Source organism: Lepus europaeus, chromosome 15, assembly GCF_033115175.1.
Source record: "Lepus europaeus isolate LE1 chromosome 15, mLepTim1.pri, whole genome shotgun sequence".
NCBI lineage: Eukaryota > Metazoa > Chordata > Mammalia > Lagomorpha > Leporidae > Lepus > Lepus europaeus.
Window position 1 is genome coordinate 34,116,692 of NC_084841.1, and position 25,364 is coordinate 34,142,055.

Here is a 25,364-nt window from a genome sequence, read left to right on the forward strand (position 1 = left end):
CTCCCTCTCCCTCCCCCTCCACACTCACACATACATCTCACCAACACCCTCCTGCCCCAGGCTAGACACCAGATTAGAAGAGAAATCCTACTCCATGTTTTGATTACTCTGGCCCTAATCTATTCAGCATCATTATGAAGGCTGTAAGTGAAGCAATGGAGGTCAATGTTACAGTTCAGGTGCAAAGATCTGGGAGCAACTGGTACTTCAGAACAGATGTATCCCTGTCTCTACTAGAGACGGAAGTCTCAGACTCATGCCTCCAAGCATTTCCCAAACATCTGAAGGAGAAAAATCTGATGCAAGGAGTCCAATCACTCTTTTCAGTGCTCCAAGAATAATACGTCCCAGGAGCGAACCAATATCTTATCTTCATAATAGCACAGTTATGGAGAGTCAGTTTTTCTTTCTTGTGGTCAAATGAGTTCTTTCTTGCCTGAGATCAAGTTCTGTCTGGTTTTAGTAATAAAATTAGTTGTATCTCACATGTCCATTAGTCCTTTCCAATTATATGTATTATTAACTGAAAAACAAATACTTTAATTTTTATTTGTTATCTCAGAGCTCACATTTGTCACTATGGTATTGGATATTTTTAGTCTAATCCTAGCTCCACTGTATAGCCCTACCATGGCGTTTCCTTCTTCCACTTAGCCCCACTTTTAATTGATGCTATTTCCTCTATTTTTTGTCTCATAACACTAGAGGTGAAAAATTAAACAGAATGTTTATCACATTAGAGAATGATACAAAGCCAGAAAGATGGTTGATACAACAGAGACAGAAACTGATTTTTACTTGTTAGGAAAATTAAATAGGTCAATATTAACTGAATGAAACTCAACAGGAGCCAAAGTTAATATTGTAAAATAATACCTGGCCTGACAGGTGCTTTTGTGAAGAGGAAATTAAAGGGTCTTGCTAACCACCAGCTCACACACTATCATGTGACAGAGATACTCCAAAATGCCTAAAGAGTTCTTGCTGTTCAACCTCTGAGCCTGTGGTCACCATCTCCCACCAACAGCCTCTTAATATAAAACCAAAACCCTGTAACATCTTGTTTATAAACATGGCATGAGAAGAAAAATGCATCAACCAATTAGATGAAAAGCTTTACCTAAATTTAGGTAAAAACTAAAAAACTATAAAACTATAGCAGTAAAACTAGAAGAACAAATTGATCACAAAGATGTAGGAATATTACTTAATTCATGGACTATCCCAATAGTTTTTATAATGTGGAAAAAAATGTCTCAATAAATTCAAAAGTGGTCTATAGTATCCAAACTTGACCAGGGGCCAGAGCTGTGGTGTAGTGGTCTAATCCTCTGCCTGCAGTGCCAACATCCCACATGAGCACCAGTTCTAGCTCTGGCTGCTGCTCTTCTGATCCAGCTCTCTGTTATGGCCTGGGAAAGCAGTAGAACGATGACCCAACTGCTTGAGACCCCACACCAGGATGGGAGACCCAGAAAAGGCTCCTGGCTTCAGATCAGCCCTGCTCCAGCTGTTGTGGCCTCTGGGGATGAACCAGCAGATGGAAGACCTTTCTCTCTGTCTCTCCTGTCTATAACACTATATCTCAAATAAACAAAATTTTTATATAAAAAATTTAAAAAGGGGCCAGTGCTGTGGCGCAGCGGGTTAATGCCCTGGCCTGAAGTGCCGGCATTCCCATATGGGCGCTGGTTCGAGACCCGGCTGCTCCACTTTCGATCCAGCTCTCTGCTATGCCTGGGAAAGCAGTAGAAGATGGCCCAAGTCCTTGGGCCCCTGCACCCATGTGGGAGACCTGGAAGAAGCTCCTGGCTCCTGGCTTCAGATTGGTGCAGCTCCGGCCGTTGCAGCCAATTGGGGAGTGAACCATCGGATGGAAGACACCTCTCTCTCTCTCTCTCTCTCTCTCTCTCTGCCTCTCCTCTCTCTGTTTAACTCTGACTTTCAAATAAATAAATCTTCTTAAAATTTTTTTTAAAAAAACTTGACCAAATAGCTGACACCATGCTGGTGTTTTGCTAATAGTTTTTATTTGACAAAAAATGTCAATCTTCACTATATATGTGATTGAATAGCATTCAGGCAATATTCTAAATATCCAAATTTTACTTGTCATCTTTTTCTAAAAAGAAATTGTATTAGGACTGTGGCAAATATGGAGAAATAATTAAAATGAATACATCTACCCAAAGGAATTAAAATACTTTTAACACATTCATTCACAGCACCAGTCTTATCTACAATGGAGGAAAAGAATTACACCATTATCACATACCCCAAGGAAAACAGGAAGGCATGATATAATTATAGAATTAAACTAGGAACATTTGTCATTGAAGAGAGTTACAGAGAAACTAGAGGAGAAAGAAAGTTTGCATGGAGTTTTACAGCCACAGGAGCACTGCCTATTAGTGTTGCCAAATAAAACTTTAAAAGGTTATTCTTTCAGACAGTTTCCTTCAATTTGGGGCTTTAATCATCCTTGCAGCTTTTTATAATGCAAGAACACAATATTTAACACATAAACTGCAAAGCAGGATTGGGCTAAACTAGCACTTCCAGCACACAGTCAATGGCTGCTAAATCTAACAAAGACTGTGACTTAACACTCAGCATGCGCATGACTCAATAATCCCTAAATTTAAAATCATGTAGCATGTGCTGTAAAATAAGAATTTTCTTTATCCACTTCATCTCTTAAATGTTCTCCATATGTTTTCATTTTGAAGCAGTAAGCAAAAGACAGTCCTATTTGTTTCATTAAGAAAACTAAGCTGTTGGGACATCCTTTGGGACACCTGCATCCCATGCTGGAATGCCCAGGTTTGAGTCCCAGCTCCACTACCAATTCCAGCTTCCTGCTAATGTACACTCTGGGGGGCAATGGGTGATGGCTCCAGTGGCTGCGTCCCTGCCATCCATGTGAGAATCATGGATGGAGTTCCCAGCTGCTGGCTTCAGCCTTGGCCCATCCCTGGTTGCTGTGAGCATTTGGGGATTGAACCAGATGGAAGATATCAGTGCCTGTCTGTCTGTCTGTCTCTCTCAACCTTTCAAATAAAATTAATTAAAATGCCACATTTACTTGATTTATTGTAAAGTAGACACAAATGCAAAAATAAACAAACTTCAAAACAAAATTTCCTCTTTCTACTGTGAGACAATTTCCAAATCTTGAACTTTTTTTTAAGATTTAGTTTTTTATTTATTTAAAAGGCAGAGTTAGAGAGAGTGAGAAAGTGAGAGAGAGAGAGAGAGAGAGAGAGGGAAAGACCTTCCATCCACTGGTTCACTATCTAAATAGCCACAAAGGCTAAGGCTATGTAAGGCAGAAGCCAGGATCTAGGAGCTTCCTGGGTCTCCCACGTGGGTGCAAGGGCCTAAGCACTTGGGCATCTTCCACTGATTTCCCAGGCATATTAGCAGGGAACTGGATTGGAAATGGAGCAGCTGGGTCTCAATCTGGTGCCCATATGGATGTCAGCATCTCAGGCAGCTTAACCCACCGAACAACGTGGCCCCAAAACTTGACCCTTAAATCCTAGAGAAAGTTAAATATATTCATCACATTCTTTCCTGTGATTTTAGCATTAAGATCAAATGGCCCTTGCCTTAGCATCACAGGATTCCAATTTTTTCCAACAAACTGAATTTCAGCCTCAGGTCATCACCAGAAAAGCAAGGCCAGTCCTAACTAAACATCTTCTTGTCCTGTATCCCTGAAACTCAATGCTATTTGAAAACTTAAGAATGACAATTAGGGGCCTGCGCTGTGGAGTAGCAGGTAAAGCTGCTGCCTGCACTGCCAAATCCCATACGGGTACCGGTTGGAGTCCCAGCTGCTCTGCTTCCGATCCAGCTCTCCACTATGGCCTGGGAAACAGTAGAAGATGGCCCAAGTCCTTGGGCCCCTGCACTCACATGAGAGACCCAGCAGAAGCTCCTGGCTTCAGATTGGCGCAGCTCCAGTAGTTGCAGCCATTTGGAGAGTGAACTAGCAGATGAAAGACCTCTCTCTGACTCTGCCTTTCTGTAATTCCGCCTTTCAAATAAATAAATAAATCTTTATTAAAAAAAGAATGACAATTAAAAAATATATGCTGAAATTTTAGACAGATTTTTTCCCCATTAAGGAATATTGGGAATAGTTAATAGAGAATAATTAATGTGTACCATACTTTTAAAGACAGAGATTTTTATCGATAGATTCTAATTTCACTGACTTTTCCTACAATTAAAAAATAAACAGACAACAAAGTATGACATAAAACAAGACTGGCTTTGGAGTCAGAACTGCAGATTCTGGTTTCCTCTGTAACATCATTAAAGACTTGAAGTCATTTATCCCTAAACTGTGAACTGTACACGAAGCCCAATACTCTCTCCAGCCCTGACGTATTATAGGTCTATACTAGTGTCTGCATGTTCAATAGAACAAATCCATACATACATACTTTATGGAAAAGTATCTTTCTAATTATTCTGGGCTATTGAACATTCTAGATCAATTCCTTCTTATTGGCAACTCTGTTAAATGCAACTCATTATTTTAATTCCACGCCACTTAGTATAAACCTCTCTGTACTTGGGTACTGCCTACGCCAAATCTCTCCTGATTTAGCAGGCTGTTGCATTTACAAAGCCAGTTTATTTGCTACCAGTTTATAATCCTTTGTATATCTAGTTAACTACCATATGGCTCATTCTACTTTGGCTGAGTAATAAAAGCCTACTGAATGAAATACACTACCTATTCCAGCCAGCTTTAAAAGGCACACCTTGAGATAAAAGGATCCCAAAGAAGTCAGAGGAAGCTGGTCACAGTGTGAAGGAAGAGAATTACAGAACAGCTGGTGGCAGATTATCAAGTCTCTCCATGCAGGACCTGACATGGCCTCAAACATGAGTACGGAGCTGTCAGAAAGAGCCACTGAGCATAAGGTATTTTTGCTTTCTCAGACCAAAGCAAGATAATAATGTCAATCAGGTACAATGGATGGAATACTTCTAAGCCTGCAAAATTGTGGTGCTTATTCTTCTGTCTCTTAAAACTGCTATTTCCGTGACTCAGCCATCATCTAAGGAGTATCTACTATGTGCCAGGCATGATACCACACTCTGAGAACACCACGATGAGTAAGACAAGGTCCCACAAGGTGCTTAGTTTCATGGAAGACAAACAGCCAATAGCTATATAACACAGTAAGAAATGCTACTCTAGGTACCAGTGCTGTGGTGCAGTGGGTTAAAGGCACCACCTACAATGCTGGCAGGCATATCAGATCCTGGCTGCTCCGCTTCCAATCCAGTTCCCTGCTAATGCAGCTGGGAAAGCATCGGAAGATGATCCAAGTTTAGGCCCCTGCCACCCACATGGGAGACCTGGATGGAGTTTCTGGCTCCTGGCTACAGTGCGCCCCTGCCCTGGCTATTACAGCCAGCTCAGAGTAAAGCAGTGAATTGATATCTCTCTCTCTCTCTCTCTCCCTCTCCCTCTCCCTCTCTCCAACTCTGGCTTTCAAATAAATAAATAAATAAATCTATCTATCTATCTATCTATCTATCTATCTATCTATCTATCTATTTTTTTAAAAAAGTAAATACAGCTACGAAGGGAAAGCTCTCCTGGCAGAAGATACAGCTCCGCAGACAGGGAGGAACGTGCAGGCAGCAGGCAGAGCAAGGACACGGGTATGGAGCGAGGGAAGGGTGGGACCTCTGCAGGGAATGTGGGGAAATGTCACCTGCAAAACGATTTAGGGCACACAGGAATGGGAGTGTCAGAAATCCAAGATTTGCATTATATAGAATGATGAACCTAATTTTGAAAAAGCTATCATAAGTGGCAACAGCTAACCTGAACATTAAACATATGCAATTTCCTTCCTACTTCCTACTTTAAAAAAAAAAAACAAAACTCACAAGAGAGTTCACCTTAGCCAGTGCTGCAAGGGTAGTTTCTTTTGATTACTCTCCAGAAATTGTTAACACCTTGGCAATAACCTTCTCTCGTTCTTATTAATATTTGGTGTGCACCTGGATGTTCTAGGGCCTACCCAAAGGCCACTGAGATATTTGAATATATTCTAATTTTAGAAGGCTGACATATGCACGTGCTCAGACTACAATAAGGACACATGCAGAAATGTGTTTATAAGAAATATAACCAGTAATGCAAAAAAAAAAATCAGTTAGTAACGTTTAGTCTCTTTCTCTCACACACATTTTTAACTCAAATCACGCATGTAAGTCATGACTGTAAAAGGCCTTTTATACAATGGCACAGTGGGTTGAATTGATGCTTGGGATACCAGCATCCCATATTGGAATGCTGGTTTGAGTCCCAGCTACTCCACTTCTGACCCAGCTTCCTGCTAATGTGACTGAGAAAGCAGTAACCTATGACCCAAGTACTTGGGCCCTTGCCACCCATGTAAAGAGCCCTGGATGGAGTTTCTGGCTCCTAACTTCAGTCAAGTCCAGCCCTGGCTGTTGCAGGCATTTGGGGAGTAAAACAGCAATGAAAAATCTCTATCTCTTTCTGTCACTCTGCCTTTTGATTACATAAATAAATCTTTAACAAATAACATCTTCCATTAGCTATATTCTTAAACCAGAAAGGTACAGAGAGTAACTCCAAAAAAAAAAAAGAGATAATTTTTAAAAAGAAACAGTCTTGCATAAGCCCTAATTATCACTTCAGTATTTGTAGACCGGATCTAATTTGAGGTGGAAAAATAACATTTTTGACAAGGTCTCTGGAAGGAGTGAGGGAAGCCACTATTATTTTTAATCAGCATGATTTTAAAATCACAAGCTAAATTTTTAACATGAACATGGAATAAATTGATAAGTAGGTCAAATGTTGTTAAACTAAAGGAGAAAGCAAAAGTCGGAAATGGAATCTTTGTCCTTTTTTGCAGGGAGATGATTTTGTGAAAGTGCATTCCCTGGGTTTATGTCAGTTCCACTGCATGTTCTTTAATAACCTAGCAGGAGAGAGTATCATAGGAAAAGATCCTAGAACCATTCCACCAGGTGATGAATGCCCTCTGGTCCTGTCTTGCCTTCTCTTTTTGAACATAATCTATGTCCTCATTTGCAACAAGACTATCTTGTGAGAAATCATGACTACAAATTTTAGAAGCTGTCTGAAAACAGTGATTCAACAAGCACTTGACTCGCACCTTATTTTGGGAATAGGCTGTGTGAGGAGAGCTGCCAGGCACAGTCACTACCAGAGAGAGCCGGGTCCACCTTCACCTCCTGAGCGGGGCTGCTACTGCGGGGTCATGATGCTCTTTCCTTCCCAGTCCACTAGCTGTGGCCAACCAGGTTCTTGCCTTGGGTTAAACAGCCAGGAGAATTCTCCAGGAAACCTGGTTCCAGAAACATACATATCCACCACAACTCTGTGCTTTCTCTTTTTCCCTCCTATACAGCTCCTCGCCTAAGGTGGGGAGTCCAGCACACTTAGGAATAAAACACCAGAAATTCCCATTACAGGAATTTCAACACAGTCACCCCTTAGCAGCTGTGAAGGACCAATGCCAGGACAGCCTTCCAGTGGATACCAAAATCCACAGATGTTCAGTCCCCAGTATAAAGTGGGGAGTATCACCATACAGCCTACACATGCTCCCAAACACTTTGAATAACCTCTAGGCTACTTACAATACCTAATACAATGTAAACGGAACAAAAACAGCTATTAGACTGTATAGGTTAGAGAATAAGCAGAAGAAAAAAATGGCTGTGCAAGTTCAGTACAGACACAATCGCTTTTTCCTAAATATTTTCAATGTGCAGTTCTTTGAATACATGGATGTGGAATGCACAGACATGGAGGGCTAACCATACTTACAGCAACACATACAAATCACAAAAGAAATACAAGCAGCCAACACATTTATGAAAAATATTCAACTTCCCTTGAACCAGAGATAATACAAATTAAAATCATAAGATAGCATTTTTCAACTAATAAATTATCAAAAGTACTTAAAGTACAATATCCATTTTGTCAGGAATCATTCTAGGGATTGGTGTTGCAGCACAGTGGGTTAAGCCACTCATCCCAAATGAGTGCCAATTCAAGTCCAAGCTGCTCAACTTCCAATTCAGCTCCCTGCTAATGTGCATGGAAGACAGTGCAAGTAATTGGGCCCCTGCCACTCATGTGAGAGATCTGGATGAAATTTCAGACTTCTGGCTTCAGCCTGGCTCAGCCCCGGGTGTTGAGGCCATTTCGGGAGTGAACCAGCAGATGGACGATATCTTCCCCATACCGCCATAACTCTGCCTTTCAAATAAGTTAAAAATTAATTTTAAAAGTCATTCTAAATGGTACTTTTATGTGTCACTACAGAGTCATCATCAGAATTATCTTCCAAGACAATGCATTAAAAATGTTTATCAAGACTTTCTAAAACGCTGAAGCCTACACTCAAAAAAAAAAAAAAATCTACTTATAAGAATGTGGTCAAAGAAAATAATGAGAAATGAACTAAAACAAAGATATTCACTAAAGCATTAACGATGAAAGGTAGAAAACAAAACACAAGTCAATGATGAAAAGTTCCTTATATAATATATATATATTATATATATATTATATATATAATATATATTAATATATAATATTAAAATATTATTTTCAAGGAATATTTAGTGACCTCTAAAAACTAGCATAATGCTCTATGCAATGAAAAACATATAGACAATATGGTCCTAATTTTTTGAAATTTTTTACTAGTATAGAGAGAACAGATTTCATGTAGAATACAGATAAAATTCTTACAATGATACTTCCCTCCCTCCCTCCTTTCTTTAAAAAAAGCAGCACACATGTGCAAGCAGGAATTAGCAAAATCAAGACAAAATATTCTAATTCCATTTTTTCCATTAGATTCCTTGGTCCAAATATCTCCCCATACCATTCTGGCCCATCCTGACCCAAGTATCCTAAGACCTATGAGCCTAATGGGATAATGTAAAATGCCTGGAGTCCTATCCTCCTTTAGCCATTCACCATGTAAAAATATGTACCACAATCAGGCCCAAAATACAGACCCCTCATGGCTTCAGGTCTTATATTGAGGTTTTTATCCACCTTGAATTGATTTTTTTATATGGTGAGACATAGGGACCTAACTTCATTCTTCTACATACATGCAGTTTTGCCAGCACCACTTATTGAGGACATTACCCTTTCTCCAATGTACGATCTGGACCCATCTGTCAAAAATCAGTTGGCTGTATCCATATGGACTAATTTCTAGGCTTTCTCTATTCTGATCCACTGATTTATGTGTCAGTTTTTATAATAGTGCCATATTGCTTTAATTACTATAGTTTTGTAATATGTTTTTAATCTTTTTATATAATTCTATTTTTCCCCTATCTTCACATATCAAATATACATATCTTTTTTTTTTTTACTGGTTGCACTTGATCTTGCAGTCCTACATTCACAACTAATCCTAGTCCTCTTTGAAATAACAATAGAAGGAGCAGAGCAATACATGGGTTGCACATGCACCTAATAACAGAGCATTCCCACCTCTCCTTTCCATCCCTTATGACACTGCTATCGCTCATTTCAGCCGACAGCAGGCTTCATTAAGAAGAAGAAAATGCTCTGGGTATAATTCAAACTGGCTGCTTTTAGGACAGGCATTGCCATGCAGTGGATCAAACCTCCACTTGGGATACCTGCATCCCATATTAGAATGCCTGGTTTGAGTCCTGGCTACTCCGAGCTTCTAATTCAGCTTCCCATTACTGGGCCTGGGAGGCAGTAGATGATGGCCAAAGTACACGGGCTCCTGCAACCCATATGGAAGATCTGGCTGGAGTTCTTGATTCCTGGCTTTGGCCTGGTTCCAGTCCTAGCTGTTATAGGCAATTGGGGAGTAAGCTAGTACATGGAAGAACTCACTCTCTCACTCTGTTTTGCAAATAAATAAACCTGTTTTTTAAAATCACTGCTTTTTTAGGGTGGGGAGGAGGGTAGGCATTTGGCACAGCTATTGAAAAGTCCACATCCCATATCCAAGTACCTGGGTGTAAGTCCTGGCTCCACTCCTAACTCCAATTTTCCACTAATGTGCAGGGAGGCAGTGGCCATGGCTCAAGTAGTTGGACTCTGGTCACCCATGTAGGAGACTCAGATTGAGTTCAAGGCTACGGACTTCAGTCTGGCCCAGCTCTGACCTTGGCAGGCATTTCGGGAGTGAACTAGTGTATGGGAGTGTGCGCGCGCGCGCGTGTGTGTGTGTGTGTGTATGTCCTTAATGAATAAATACAGGTAACAAAATTTCAAAATGGCTTGTCTCCCCATCTCCCTGACAGAGCGTCAGATTTTTCTCCAATTTTCACTGTGAACACCTAGTAAGGATCCTACAGGTAAAACTCACAAAAGCATGGGCCCCCTCCTAAAATAAGGCAGCTGTTGCTGACTCTCCAACTTGTCCATGTGAGCCGCCAACAATTCAGCTATGGTTTAGGTTTTCCTACCCAGGGAGAACGCTCCAGCAAGTTGCGATTGCCATAAGCCTGCCTGTGTCTCCAATCTTGGGGACAATGGTTTGCCGTATGATCTCAACTCCCTGAGGAATCCAAGAACAGAAGTTGGTTTTCATTTCGTTAAGCTTTTGCCTACAGTGAGGCTAGGAATACTGATGTCCAAGCTCCTCACACACGCCGTCTTATATAGAGAAGTTCTTATATAGAGTCCCAAAGTTTCTATCTCGGATTCCAACTACTGTATAATATTATCTAACTCGTTTTCTTTTTTTTAATTTTTTTAAGATTTATTTATTTGAAAGGCAGAGCTACAGATAGGCAGAAGCAGAGAGAGAGGGAGAAAGAGGTCTTCCATCCGATGGTTCACTCCCCAAATGGCCACAATGGCCAGAGCTGCGCCAATCCAGAGCCAGGAGCCAGGAGCTTCCTCCAGGTCTCCCACATGGGTGCAGGGGCCCATGCACTTGGGCCACCCTCCACTGCCCTCCCGGGCCACAGCAGAGAGCTGGATCAGAAGTGGAGCAGCCGGGACTCAAACTGGCACTCATATGGGATGCTGGCACTGCAGGTGATGGCCGCACCCACTATGCCACTGCACTGGCCCCTAGCTCATTTTCTATTAGTGAGAAAAAAAATTTCCAGCATCCCAAGTGTGAATGTTCTTGTTTTATAGTTTTTAAGAGATTATTCCCCTGAGGAACACTGTTTTTTCTACTATTGTTGAATTCTTTATTTAGTTGAGGATTAAGCTTGTGGTTATAAAGTATGTCAATGCAAAATTAAAAGAAAAATAAGACAGAAATGAGGAGGCAGAGTGGGAGCGAGGGAAGAAGGGAGGGTAGGATGGGAAGTACCATTATGTCCTTAGAACTGTATATATGCAATACATAACATCTGTTCCCTCTATATAAAGAAAAGAAAAAAGATTATCTTTTATAAGTGTTAAAAGGTTAACAATCCTGAATGATTTTTCATTTTCTGTTTATGGATATATTAACATTGTCCTGGGCTACATTAACTGAAAATTTCAATTAGCTAAAGGTCTTTGACCCTGCCAGTATGGAGGTAACAAATATTACAAAAATGTTAACCCTGCAAAGTGTTAAGTAAAATGTACTTTAATAAACACCAGGCAATCTTTGTTAGTAAGCACTGAAGACAAACAAAAATGTATTTAGATCTTAACTCTAGCCCTCCCCAACTTCCTTATCTTAAAGTCTTTCCTTATTCTCAAACACCTACCTCACTGGTAGGCTATTATAACTGATGACTCAAAGTGCTTTGTGTGTAAAGGCATGATATAAAATACTTTTTTCTTCTTCTACAGTTGTTGTTTTTATTATGAGGTTATAACTCCTTCACTTGCTATTACCACTGTTGAAAATAATCCAATGATAAACGTCTACCACATTCTGAAGGCACACTTTACTGTAGATGGTCTGTTTGAACGATCCTCTACCCTGGGAAAGTTCTCCTTTCAATTTTTCTGTCTGCTTATAAAACTTAGTCTTCATCAATGCAATATAAAATGCCACTTTATACGTTAAAAATATTAACAAAGAAGAAAAATAAATGAAAACTTTTTGGATACAAACATGTTTGAATGCAAAAAGCACTGAAAACAACCCTATAAATAAAACATTGGCTAAAATGCTTCTTTTTATAGCAGCAACTGAGTTATAAAACTGCCTTTAAAATTCTATTTAATAACTCTCCCACTTATAAAGGTCTAATTCCACTTCTAAGAAGCCAATTCTCAAAATGAATAAGCCTTTAAATTCCTCCAACTGAGAGACATTTAGATTATACCAAAACTTTCAAACTCTTAACCACCTTAATCCCGAGGCTTTTTATAGTCAACCTATATTCATCTATGTTTGGTAATGATGAATTTTTCTTCCCTGAGTTTTGTCTGTGCCAGCAAAACTTTTCCAAAATTTAAAATGAAATTCTGCACTGAAAAGAACTTTTTCACAATATAAGGCAAAATGTGTATGCTTTTCCCCAATAACTAAGGAAACTAAAATAGATTCTAAAGGAATGACCAGGTCCCTTTCACAGAAAGTAGAGAACAAGGAGGAGTTCTCCACATTCCTGTCTCACTTCCCCCTCATCCTATTTGGATTTAAAATTCTCATCAAAGTACCTGATAGTGGATTTCATTAGTGACAGAAACACCGTACATTATTGTTGAAGTTCAAAGACAGAATTGGAGAGAAGGTGGCCTACATTCTGGGCCATGAGTAGCCTTGGTTTCTTTACAGAATGAACCACAGCGCAGAAAACCATTATATTCTAACCTTCAAGTTATTCTTGGTTTCTAGTCTTTCATTACTTCTCCCAGATTAACCAAGTCTTCCAAACCAGCTCATCCAAAACAAAAGATACTTTTTCATGAGTCAATGAAAATTCAAGGAGGCAAAGCTCTACCAAGGTAGGATTAGAAACACACTTTCTTACATGTGAGAAAGCAGGTGTGTTCTTCCTTAAGAAATACAGAAAGTATTTATTTTGGGACCTGTGATCCCACTCATGTGGGCAGGGAGCGGTGAGCCCCATGGCTGAACGTAAATCAATGAGTATCTGAGGTGCTCTTTATTCCTTTGCTTCTTTGCCCCCAAAAGAGTCACAGATGTTGCTTTCACTCAAAAGTCACGATGGATATTCAGCAAGAGCAAATTTTATCAAACTTTAATTTCTTCCCAAATATCTGAATATCCCAAAATATTGGAATATTTTGAGCCAAAGTATGAAAAGATAAACATAGATTACTGACTCAAGGTCGTCAATGTTTTTTTTTGTTTGTTTGTTTGGTTGGTTGGTTTTTGTTTTGTTTTTTTTTTTTTTTTTTTTTGACAGGCAGAGTGGACGGTGAGAGAGAGAGACAGAAAGAAAGGTCTTCCTTTTGCCATTGGTTCACCCTCCAATGGCCACCGCGGCCGGCGCGCTGCGGCCGGCACATCGCGCTGATCCGAAGGCAGGAGCCAGGTGCTTCTCCTGGTCTCCCATGCAGGTGCAGGGCCCAAGGACTTGGGCCATCCTCCACTGCACTCCTGGGCCACAGCAGAGAGCTGGCCTGGAAGAGGGGCAACCGGGACTGAACCAGCGCCCCGACCGGGACTAGAACCCGGTGTGCCGGCGCCGCAAGGCAGAGGATTAGCCTATTTGAGCCGCGGCGCCGGCCAAATGTTTGATGTATGCAATACAAGCGGATAAAATGAAAAATTTATAAGAGCTGTCCTTTCTTCAAGAAAGTGTACACAACACTCACCCTCATAAGTTGTTATAGGGGCCAGCATCACGGCATAGCACAAAAAGCTGCTGCCTGACACACCAGCATCCCATATGGGCGCTAGTTCATGTCCCAGCTGCTCCACTTTCAATCCAGTTCCCTGCTAGAACGCCGGGGAAAAGCAGTGGAAGATGGCCAAGTGTTTGGGCCTCTGTCACTCCCATGGGTGACCTGGAAGCGTCTCCTGGCTCCTGGCTTCGGCCTGGCAGAGCTCTGGCCATTGCGGCCCTTAGGAGGTGAACCAGTGGATGCAAGATCTTTCTCTCTCTCTCTGTCTCTCTGTAAATTCTGCTTTTCAAATAAATAAAACAGGTCTTTAACAAAATCACTTGTTTGATGTAAGGCATCAACAGATATAAGTTGATTTTAATGAACTTCAAATATTTGCTAATTTACTGAAGATTAGAGCACACTATTTTTAAAACACAATGTTGGTAAGATTTTTGACAGCTCTCTAAGATTTTAGAAATCAGGGGTGCTACCAAATTCTCATTACCTTGGATCTCAAGAGCCTTGGAAGACAAGGAGTGGACATACTGTGCCTTGCCAGCTGCTATTCATAGCAGTCACCATCAATGGGCCACAGAGAGATCTCGGTGAGAGAGTAGCATTTCAAAGCTTTAGAAGCACACTCAAGCACCCTGTTCCCACTGATCCTCTTCAAGTCAGTTACCATGACTTTATGTCAGTGCTGCTGAAGTCGACTGGGCCTTTAAGAAGTAACCCTGAGGGGCCAGCGCTGTGGCATTGCGGGTAAAGTCACCACCTGAAGCACTGGCGGGCACCGGTTCTAGTCCCGGCTGCTCCTCCTCTGATCCAGCTCTCTGCTATGGCCTGGGAAAGCAGTAAAAGATGGCCCAAGTGCTTGGGCCCCTGCACCTGCGTGGACTCCTGGCTTTGGACTGGCACAGTTTCACAGTTGTGGCCAATTGGGGAGTGAACCAGCAGATGGAAAACCCCTCCCTCCTTCCCTCCCTCCCTTTCTCTCTCTCTCTCTCTCTCTCTCTCTGCCTCTCCTTCTCTCTGTGTAACTCTTTCAAATAAATAAATAAATCTTAAAAAAAGAAGTAACACTGAGTGACAATAATATATTCAGACGACAGAAACAGAAATTTCGTTATAAATCAAGGGCCAGATAACATTTTAAGTTTGCAGACTATACACTGTTTCTGTCACCTATTTTCCCTATTTTTTATAAACAATCCTTTAAAAACACAAAAAGATTCATAGCTCTCAGGTAGTACAAAAACAGGCCCTGGCCTTGTTGTAAATAATAACCATTGAAAACTTACATAAAAAATATTGTTATATACAACATGATGAAGCTTTTCACTTAAAACAAAGTGCACTATTTCAACAGGCTTCCTTCTCTTGATTTCCTGAATTAGGTACTAAAATTAAGAAATGTGCTATATCACAGAAGGAAAGAAATATGCCCTATTTTTCTCAAGGCAAAGAATCTGCCCAGATATTTTTTTCTCCTCTCTAGGTAGTCAAAAATAAAAGATGCCCAATAAGAACTAATGAGGCACCACTTACAATGTACATCCTTTAAGTGACTTTTAAAAGGCTAGGTATAAGGCAGGTTGATAAAACAGATTTGTGAAGCCTCAAAAGTTATAAATAGATACAAGACAAAAAGCCAAAAATAATAAGAATAAAATGCACCAATCCATCAAAAAAGGGAGTATGTTATTAAAGTGGCTTTTCCTTTAGTATCTCTGCACCAACAATAAGAAACAGCACCAAAATTTTGTGAGGATCATGGCATACAAATGACTTGCTGTAATTGGTATTTCTACCCCACAATGCAGTGAAGTCCATTGTACCTGAGATAATGGAACTCCCTCACTTAGTTGCTGCTTTGTTACCAAGCAACAAGAAATAAAATGTCAAGATTAGCACTTTGTTTAATATATTTCTGTTATCAATAACTGTATTCTACTCTGTCATTATTCTGGATATAAATGGTCATTAGGCTAAGAATTATGTTTAGTAGTCTACAAGAGTATGCAAAAAAAGGGCCGTCCGTTAACACTGGACATTCAGCAAGTCCATATTTTTAGTTACTACTTTCTTGGTAGAAACAGCAAATATAACAGAATAGTAATTTAATTTCAAAGAAAGTTATTTTACCAAATTATTCAACTACAATATGTCTTCATTAAATACATCTTCATTAGCATCCAATATTTTCAATGCATTTCATGAAAATTCAAGGAAATGAATGGCCCTTAAGTACTTGAATATTTTGAAATAAGTAGAATCAATCTTTTCATTTAGTGTAAAACACAGGATATGATCATATTCTCTGTCAAAACATCTAAACCTAGCTGAATTTGTAGCACAGAATTTATAGATGTCTCCTTCAGAGTGGTTGAGTAATCAATGGGGAGGGGGCAAAAACATGAATAAAACTTTATAAATGGAAAACTGAAAAGAAATTAAATATTGAAGCTACTATATAACCCAACAGGTATAAGCATCAGCCTGCATAAATGATACCCACTGCTCACCACGTCCATCCCTAAGCACTTAGAAAGGCAGCTGTGTTCTCCTTTAGGACAGGGTGTGGCTGACAGGAGGATATATACCTCCTTTTATATTGCATCAGATTGATGGGGATATGGATGGAGCAAGTGGCCACAGGGTGTTGGTCACCAGCTCTTCCATCACCCTCCACAATAAACATTAGAAACAAAAATTCATAATGTAATCTGTACTGCACTCTTCACCACTCCTCACCCCCAATGCAGAAGCAGCACCCTATGCCGCTGATCTCTTCCTGTGGTTAGTCTGCTAAGAAAAGGAACTAGGTGCCAGGATTTGCCACAGAATATGGAAGTCATGGTCCCCAAAGTTTGGCTCTCAGAAATAGAACATCTTAGGATATCATTTTGTAACATAATTTCTCCATGGCTGTACCTTATGACCCAGAATACTCCTTTAAAGATGGAACATATAAACACAGTAGTCCAGATAGTGACTCATTCTGGCAGGGAAGCAGATGGGCAGAAATGAGCTTGTACAATCCTATATTTCCTACATTCTGTGAGCTCAGAGATATTCTATTTATTGTTATGTTTCATAAACAAACAGCTTTCTCTCTACCCCTACCCCACTTTTTTTTTTTTAAAGAACTAGTGTCAGGGGTGGTGTTGTGGTGTATGAAAGAAAGCCATATCCTGCAAGGCTAACAACCCACATGGGCTCAGGTTCAAGTCCCAGCTGCTCCACTTCTGATCCAGCTCCTGGCCAATGCACCTGGGAAACCAGGGATCATGGCCCAAATGCTTGGGCCCCTGCCACCCACAGGGGAGACATAGAAGAAGCTCCTAGCTCCTGGCTTTGGCCTGGCCCAGCCCTGGCCATTGCAGCCATTCAACTAGTGAACCAGCAGATGGAAGATCTCCCTCTGTGTGTGTGTGTGTGTGTGTCTGTAACTCTGACTTGCAAATAAATAAATGTTAAATGTTGAATGTTCAACTCAATTGGGTGGATTGGAGAGGACTGGAATAGCCTATTTTCTAGGGGTCACCTTCTTCCAGGTAACTGAAGAATAGAGCTTTACCAGGTAAATATTGAAGCTGGTGCAGAGCACTTAGCATATTAGGCTCACACTGCAAATGACAAACTTGACATCGCAGCCGAGTTCTCACAAACATCAGGTCCCCGTGTGTCAATCAGAGATGTCCCTATGGGAATGAATTCAACACCACAGGAGTAGAAGCTGCCTGTGCGTGGATGTGTGTGCCTGAAACGGAATCTCTCAAAGTTTCCTAACACAGTTAGAAGTACTTGTCATATGTGGAAAGAAGCTTTATTTTTTTTGTTTTTTGTTTATACCAATTTTTTTCTTCTAACTATCCCTTGAAAAAATTTGAGTCCCATTGCTTTTGGAACTGTATAATCATAAGGCATTAGCTATCTAAAGATTAAGAATAAAGGAAACTTAAGAGGAAAAGAATTATGTTTATCCCCTAGGCATTTTCATTTTCTCTGAAGCAGGAAGCAAGATAGCCAAAGCCTCTGAAACACTGATACATTAATTTGCCTGCTTGGTGGAGATTAAATGTTCACAAGAGCCATTGAAGTGATTAAGGCAGCTGGTTAAAATCCACTGTGTTCCCACTTTCTATTGTAAAGTGAAAGAACAACCAGTTTGATCACTTCTGCTAAAATAATTTGAGAAATTAACACAAAGTTCTCCAAACAAGGCCAAAGAGACACAAAAGCCACAAGGCTCCATTCTCAAAATCATATTGTCTATTCATATTAGAGTTTTAACATTAGATTTAGGCTCAGTCATTTCTTGGGTATGATTATAAAATGCACTGAAAACAGAAACCATATTTCACATAACTTAGGAGGAAGAGATGGCCATTACTCTCTGAAAAGTTACCGTCATATCAGATTCTACAGCTGGGAGAGTGGTTTTGTTCAGCAGTTAAGATGTCAGTTGGGATGCCCACATTCCCTACTGGAGTGCCCAGGTTCAAGGTCTAGCTCTGCTTCTGATTCTAGCTTCCTACTAATGACACCTGGGGAGGTAGTTTAGGTAGGTGATGGCTCAAGTAGGGTTGCCCATCCCCTCACATGGGAGACCTGGAGTGAGTGCCCAGCTCCCACCTTCAGCCTGGCCTAGTCTGGATTATTACAGGCATTTGGGGAGTGAACTCACAGGTGGAACTAATATCTCAGTCTCTCTCCCCCATCCCCTAAATAAATAATTAAGTAAATAAATATCCAAGTGAAGTCTTTTTAAGAAACTCTGCACCCATTATCTTGCCTTGAAGAAATGAGAGTATCCAGTCCTAGTCTATGCCCTCCAGGATGGCTCTTCCTCAGGCCTCTGCACCTGCTACTGCTTTGGCCCACCCAGAGGGCTCCCCCTCAACTAGCTGCAAATCTATCAGCTTCCTCATTCTCTTGAAATCTTTACTCAGAAATCATCCCAGCAATACCTTCCACTGACCACCCCATTTAAAATTTCAATTTCTTTTCCTGACATTCATATGTTATTTCATGCTTTGTTTCTTTATCATAACATTTGTCCATATCTACCATGCTATATATTTTACTTAATTATTTTATTGCTAGTGTTGATCATCAGAACGTTAGCTCAATGAGGGCAGGAAGTTTTCTCTGTTTAGTTCGCTGCTTTATCTCCATTATCCAGACAAATGCCTAGCACACTAGAATTTCTGAATATCAGTGAACTTCCCTTACAATGCCATTGAGATGTGACAGCGTCACAGTAACAAGGGAGGGGGCAGGAGGAGAGGAGCCAGGGATGTGAGCAGAGCAGGGGTGACCGTGGGTTGATGGTCACTAGCGTCGGACACTGGCTCTTCTGCTGACTGTTGGGTATGTTCATCACACTCCACATAAACATTGAAAGCAGAAGTTTTAAATGTGATTGACACTGCACTCTTCACTGTTCTACTCCTCAACCGGAAGCAACACATGTGTGCGAGGCAAGACAGCCCATGTGCCCCTGACCCTTTCCTCTAGTTAGTCCCCTGGAAGAAACGCTAGGTGCAGGATATGCAACAGAACAGGGGAGTCACAGTTCCCAAAGCGGGACTCCTAGAAACAAAATGTCCTACAGCATCACTTTGGAAGATAATTTCCACATGTCCATGCCTTCTGACCTAGAATGTTTTTTAAAGACAGGGACATATAAACACAATAATCTTAATTGCAGCTTGTTTTGGCAGGAAGGCATATGGGTGGAAATTCTTACATTTGTTGAGCTCACAGATACTCATTATTATGCTTCAAACCACACAAGTTACATATCTACAGTATTTGCATTCATCAAATGTAACTAAAATTTCTCACATAGGGAGGTATATATCATGTAAATCCTATGAAATAGCTATTTCAGTCATGATAGTGATTTTACTTATTTTAACTAAGCTAAAATTAGCCAAAATAGGGGCTTTGGGTGAACCTTTGCCGTCTTGTAACACTATCCACAGCACAAGTTCAATAGCACAAAGGAACCAAATGAGCTAGGTTATTTCCGTCCCAGGCAGCCTCAGCAGTCCCGGGTGGCTGAGTCAGACGACCTTTTCCGACAGCACGTGCGTGCCAGGCTGCTTGCAGGAGAGAGAGCATCAACAGTCTCCACAGAGAAGCACTTCTGTCCCTCCCCCTAGATTTTCTATTATAAGCTCCTTGAAAAAAAAAAAAAAAAAGGAAGTAGAAACAGGCCACTTCCCAGAGAAACGCAGAACAGCAGGATGTGTGTTCACAGGAGACGGACTGCCAGGGGACCGGGGGAGGTGAGAGGTTAACGAGACTCTCTCGAGAAAGAGCCAAACGAGTTCCCTCTGGAAGACCCGACAGTTCCTGCTGCTCCTCATTACACACATGGAGCCACCGGCCAGAGTCTTTCCCAGCTGGCTTTCACTTAAACTTGTGAAGTTTATCAGGGCAGAGCTCACCCGAACAGGAGAGGTGTGCCAATAATACTGCCTGGGCTAAAACAAGAAGCATCTTTCTGGCATGTGTGCCATTGTGCATACTTGTACTACGTTCCCCAAGTAACTGCCCAGTTCCTTCAGAAACAGAGAAAAATACTGCCAGCCTTGATGATTCCCACAGCTTTGTAGAGAAGGATGCAAGTGGCTACAGGCTCTAAAACAGACAAATATGTGGGTGTGTGTTGTGGTGCAGCAGGTCGAGCCGCTGTTTGGGACGGCCGCATCCCATGGTTCCCATTTGGATCCCAGCGGCTCCACTTCTGATCCAGCATCCACTTAAAGCATCCTGGGAAGCAGCAGATGATGGATGAAGTGCTTGGACCCCTGCCATGCATGCGAGGGGCCCGGATGGAGTTCTGGACTCCTGGTTTTGGCCTGATCCAGCCTTGGCTGTTCAGGACACTTGGGGAGTGAGCCAGCAGATGAAATGCCTCTCTCTCTCTCACTCTGTTTTCCCAGTTGATGAAAATAAATATTTTAAGGTAGGAAAAAATGCAAACATAATGTTCAAGTCAGTTTTGTTACAAACTGGCATAACTGATCACCTGTTTGGTTTTACACAACTTACAAACTTGTTTGGAATACACTTGAAAGCGAAAACTTTTCCAAAAAGGAACACTGTTCTATCAGAGAAATTAGAAGTAGCAGAGTGACAGAGCGAGGGGGAGAGAAAGATCTTCCATCCATTAGCACCTTCCCTAAATGGCTACAACATCCAGGGCTGAGCCAGGTGAAGCCAGGAGACTGGAACTCCATCCATCTCCCACATGGTGGCAGACGCCCAAGAACTTATGCCATCTTCCACTGCCTTCCCAGGGGCATGAGCAGGGAGCTGGAGCAGAAGTGGAGCAGCCACGACTTAAACCAGCGCACTGTGCCAGAACATCGGCCACACAAAATTGGTTTTCAGGCTAAGCATATTGGTTTACTTTTTGATGGGAAACACTGATTGTAAATTGCTATTTAATTACAGAAGAAACATGAACATACAAAGCAAGAGGCTACTTGTATGTTCCTTTGCCATCCTTCTTCTAGGTCAAAGAAAATTTTAAGTTTATTAAGGGAAACATTGTTAATATTTTAGATATTTACAGTTCTATCCTCCTTAAAACTCAAGTTAGAATGCGGGTGAGCAGGGAGAAAGGTGGAAGAGCTGTAGCGCTGTGGAGTGGGAAGATGCTGGTAGGGAGCTTCAGGGGAGAGGCTCGACCCTGACTCTGCTCCCAAAAGGCCCACTACCTCCTCATCTATAAGAGAAAGGAGATGAGCTGAGCCTTTGTCTAAAATGTAGGGCATGTCACTGTGAGAGTCCCCTCTGCTGAAGATCCTGCAGTACTAGAAAAGGCTCCCTCTCACCGCGTTGAGGGCAACATGGCAAGTTGCAAAGATCAATGAAGCTGCCAACGGAATGAATAGGATCCATGAAACATTGAATGCAGGGCCGGTGATACGGCACAGCAAGTTAAGCTGCACACTACTACACTGACATCCCAGCACTGGCTGGTGTCCCAGCCACTCAGTTTCCCACCCAGCTCCATGCTAATGCACCTGGAAAAGCAGCAGAAGATAACCAGTACCTGGGCCCCTGTAACCCACAGAGGAGACCCAGGTGGAGTCCCTGACCTGGCGCCAGATGTTGCAGCCATTAGTGGAGTGAACCAGCAGATGGAAGATCTTGGTCTCTGTCTCTGTCTTTCTGTGTGTGTGTGTATCACTCTGCCTTTCAAACAAAACAAATAAATCTTTAAAAAGAAAACTGAATGAATCCATAGGGCTACTGTTCACAGGATGATGGTGTTCTCAAAGCCATCTCCAGGGTAAAGAGCACTGGTGGGGAAAACGACTGTAATCAAAATAACTGGCAGAGAAGGCCAGGGACAGAGACTAAGTTAAACAAAAATGCCACAGCTGCTGGATTCTCCAACTGGCACCAAAATGCACAACCTCTGGAGGTTCAGTATCTTTTCATGAGTTTGAAACGCTATCCATTCACAAGGATTTGAGAATATTTCATAACACCATGGACAAGAGCAGACACCTGGAATCAGCTTTCCTGGGGTTCTCTCCTGGTTCCATCCGGCTGTATGACATTAGGTATCTAACATAACCTCTCTGCACCCTACAGTCCTCATTCATAAAAGGAGGATAATTATGGTTCCAACCTAAGACTATTACGAGAATGAAAAAGCAATAATTCCTATAAAGAAATAGTGAGTGTACGTAATTAATGCTTGATTAATGGTAGTTACCATTATTGCTAATATTTAGCCATCAGAAGACTATGCGGGTAATTTAATAATCTCTGAAGGTTCCTTGTGGTGGAATGAGAAGGCCATGCCAAGATGGCCACTGGCAAGCGAGCATCAGTTACTCAGGAATGGCTTTGAAACCCACCTGGCAACAGAGGCTGCCTAGCAACAGGCTGTGATTGGTTAGGGCATAAACTGCCCCTTGACTGGATTAACTGCCTCGGCTATATAAGCTGCTGTACGAACTGAAATAAACGAGTCCATGGGCTGCTTGCCTCTATCCTGCTTTCACCCGACACCCAATGTCTGTGTGGTGACTCCGCACCTCTTGCCCCCACCACACTCCTCTTCTCAGAACGAATCCACAGCAACAGTTCCTCTTAGACACCACACATCAGACACCAGCTCCTAAGCATCCTCTCTCTAGGAGCACCACCAAATAAAGCATGACAGGGCTGGTAGAGGAGGATCAGAAAACCCTGGAAGGCAGTGCACAGAGTTAACATGGACTGAGGGGTGGGGGGTCCACGATACTCCCTGGTCTCAGAAATGTCACAAAGCCAAAACCGAATTTTCCTATCAGGAGATATGCAATGTAAGGACCATCCCCAATTCCAATTATTTTCTACTTTTTGGAGCAAAGTGTTTACCATTCAATCCATGGGCACGTGGCCCCCTCCTACTATAAGCATGCACAGAGGGTGGGCTTACAATAATCCTATGGCCTAAATAGTTGCTTCGCTTCTGTTCCTGAACTGGAATGACACTCAGATTTCATCCTGATGCTTCTAATCCACCTCTGCCCAGTGAAACTCCCTGTGACGCTCACGTTCTAGATCTGTGCTGATCGACACATTAGTCACAAGCCACGGGTGGCAGGCGAGGCCCGGAAGGTTCGTGACTAGCACGACCGAGGAACAGACGCACAGTATTTACTTTCATGTTAATAGTCACATGCAGCTGGCGGCTGCCATATTAGACAGGAAAGTCACTTGCAGGACCGACTCAGAGGTCCTAGGGGCTGGCGCTGTGGCACCGTGGGTAAAGTCATCACTTGCAAAGCCAGCATCCCATACAAGTGCCAGTTTGAGTCCCAGCAGCCGTACTTCCAATTCAGCTCCCTGCGAATGCGCCTGGGAAAGCAGTGGATAACCACCCATGTGCTTGGGCCCCTGCCACACATGTGGGAGACCCAGATAAAGTTCTAGGCTCCAGGGTTTTCATCCTGGCCCAGTTCTATCAGTTACAGCCATTTGGGGAGTGAACCAGAAGATGGAAGATCGATCAATCTCTCTCTCTCTCTCTCTCTGCCTTCAAATAATCTTTACAAAGAGAAATCTTAATGTAAGCTTGGGCCTACCAGGAGAGGGTGCTATATTAGATCAAAGCATTCCGTTCCAAGACAGGGAAGGGCAGCCTTCATTCTATTCCCAGGATTTTCTCTCTCCTTAATGGGAAAAGACAGCATCTCTTTCCTAATATCTATCCTGACTCTTGGTTACAAGACGGTCCTTTTCTGCTAAAAGAACCAGGTCATAATAGAAAAAAAACGTTTTTAAACTTCACCCAGGATGATGCATAGGCCTCTCAGTACTCAGGGAATACTGGTTTCTGGAGTTCTACAGAAGTAAAATCAATAGAGTGCTAAACTGCACTTATTCTAAGCCAGGGTATAGGCCTTTCTCCAGCAACAGTACAGATGTGCGGCCCAGGCAGGCCATTAGGATGACTCAGTAAATAAGGAAGAGTTTACACAGAGAGAGGAAACCACACAATCCATTCTCCATGCAGAAAATACATTAAAACCTCTGCAAAAGAAACCACCACGCCCAGCTAGAAAATACCACATCCCCAGCACTCTGCAGACCGTGCACTGCACCTCCCAGGAGAGGAACAGAACTCCAACAATTGATCGCCTCAAAAGCACCAGCGCACTGCCTTCCTGAAACTCTGCCTCAGCCAACCACAGGGATAAAGCAAAAGATGCCACTCACAACACCAGCATCAGCTGGGAACTCAGGAGCACAGATTCTCATCTCCAGAACTCAGAGTGGGTTCCTGCAAGCCCTTGCCCTGGGGAGGGAAAGCTATCTCAGAAGCCTGAGAGGGACCGGCACTGTAGCGTAGTGGGTAAAGCCCACATCCCATATGGGTGCCGGTTGGAGACCTCGCTGCTCCACTTCCAATCCTGCTCTCTTCTAGGAAAGCAGCTGTGGCCGGGGAGTGCAGTGGAGGATGGCCCAAGTCCTTGGGGCCCTGCACCTGCGTAGGAGACCCGGCTCCTGGCTTCAGATTGGCGCAGCTCCAGCCGTTGTAACCATCTGGGGAATGAATCAGCAGATGGAAGACCTCTCTCTGTCTCTGCCTCTGCCTCTCTCTAACTCTGCCTTTTAAATAAGTAAATAAATCTTTTAAAAAAAAAAAGCCTAAGCACACCTTATTTTTTTTTTTTTTTGGACAGGCAGAGTGGACAGTGAGAGAGAGAGAGACAGAGAGAAAGGTCTTCCTTTTCCATTGGTTCACCCCCCAAATGGCCGCTAGGGCTGGTACGCTGCGCCCATCCAAAGCCAAGAGCCAGGTGCTTCCTCCTGGTCTCCCATGCGGGTGCAGGGCCCAAGAACCTGGGCCATCCTCCACTGCACTCCCCGGCCACAGCAGAGAGCTGCACTGGAAGAGGAGCTGGAGACAGAATCCAGTGCCCCAACCGGGACTAGAACCCGGGGTACCGGCACCACAGGCGGAGGATTAGCCTACTGAGCCATGGCGCCGGCCAAGAACACCTTATTCTAAGGGGATCCCCACAGC

At 42.3% G+C, this 25,364-nt stretch overlaps 1 protein-coding gene across 1 annotated transcript in view; it reads right to left on the minus strand.

Moving 5' to 3' along the window:
- OXCT1 (3-oxoacid CoA-transferase 1) overlaps positions 1-25,364 on the minus strand; it is a 153,815-nt gene that overhangs the window by 95,746 nt on the left and 32,705 nt on the right. The window lies entirely within an intron of this gene.